This window comes from Orycteropus afer, unplaced genomic scaffold (assembly GCF_000298275.1).
Source record: "Orycteropus afer afer isolate SDZICR_OR568_19922 unplaced genomic scaffold, OryAfe1.0 scaffold00247, whole genome shotgun sequence".
Classification (NCBI taxonomy): domain Eukaryota; kingdom Metazoa; phylum Chordata; class Mammalia; order Tubulidentata; family Orycteropodidae; genus Orycteropus; species Orycteropus afer.
In genome coordinates this window covers 782,398-783,626 of record NW_006921834.1, presented here as the reverse complement: position 1 = coordinate 783,626, position 1,229 = coordinate 782,398, and the positions used below count along the sequence as shown (strand labels likewise).

Sequence of the window (1,229 nt, the reverse complement as noted above, 5' to 3'; positions counted from 1 at the left end):
AATGTTAATTCAAGGAGTTCAAAATGCATTTTAGCTGCATATTAAGTGAAATATGATAAATATGAAAGTTATATTGAGTATAAATAAGGATACACTCAAGTGTATATTTTTATTCAATGTCCATGACTAAAGTATTTTCTCTAGCTCTGGTGGCATAGTGCCTAAGGCATTTGACTGCTAACCAGCCACTTCTCAGAAGGAAGATTGGGTGATCTACTTCCATAGTGATACTGCCTCAGAAACCCGAGGAGAGGTCGCTATGAGTTGGATCCAATTCTATAGCAGTGAGAGTTTTGAGCCCCATCTAGAAGAGAAATCTTGGAATGGGTATGCAAATCACTTTTGTGTTTGGATATGCACATTTTTTTCTCTTAAGAGGCATATAATTTCCATCAGAATCAAGATGAAAAGAGTATCTATGACCCACAAAAAATAACTGCACCTCCTAAATAGCTTTTTAAATTCAGTCACATCCTTTATATCCATTGGTATTAAATTTTCTTCGCTGAGACTACTGAAGCACCCAAGATCTCCAAACTGAGACTATTTAAAATGTTTCACTCATTCACTGCTGTGGAGTCAAATCTGACTCATAGTGACCCCTCCTTGGCAGTATCACTACGGAAGTAGATTGCTCAACCTTCCTTCTGAGGAGTGGCTGGTGGGTTTGAACTGCCAGCCTTATGGTTAGCAGTCAAATGCCTTAGGCACTATGCCACCAGAGCTCCTTTAATTGTTTACCAAATGTCAATTGTTTGTGCTCACTTCCAAAAACTGCTTCATGATATTGAAGTTATTGTGTTAATAATGAGTTAGAAGTGTATTCAGAAGTAGTATTTGTAAATGTGAAACACATTAGAGTGGAAAGACATTCCACTAGATGCAGAGATAAAAGACCCAATTCCACCAATTGCTGGAATTGGGAAATGAAATTCAACTTTGAATTTGTCATCAATTATGTTATAATATTCCCAGAAAGCTAAAATTAAAATGATTAAAAACTAGCTTTAAATTCTAATGCTATCAGGAGTTATATGAAACATTAGGATCAATATCAAGAGTTCTTTTGTTTCTTTTGCCTTGTGGCTCTCAGCAGGTCTCTGCCATGGGTGACAGGGAAACAAGCAATCACTCAGAAATGACTGACTTCATTCTTGCAGGCTTCAGGGTCCGCCCAGAGCTCCATATTCTCCTCTTCCTGCTGTTTCTGCTTGTTTATACCATGATCC

General features: G+C 37.5%; 1 protein-coding gene across 1 annotated transcript in view; it reads left to right on the top strand.

The window, feature by feature from the left end:
* Nucleotides 1-1,045: 1,045 nt before the first annotated feature.
* Nucleotides 1,046-1,229, top strand: part of LOC103204304 (olfactory receptor 9K2-like) — a 1,531-nt gene continuing 1,347 nt past the window's right edge. Inside the window, exon 1 of the mRNA XM_007949457.2 lies at nt 1,046-1,096. The gene's annotated coding sequence lies outside the window, so the exon portion shown is untranslated. The remainder of the gene's footprint in view (nt 1,097-1,229) is intronic.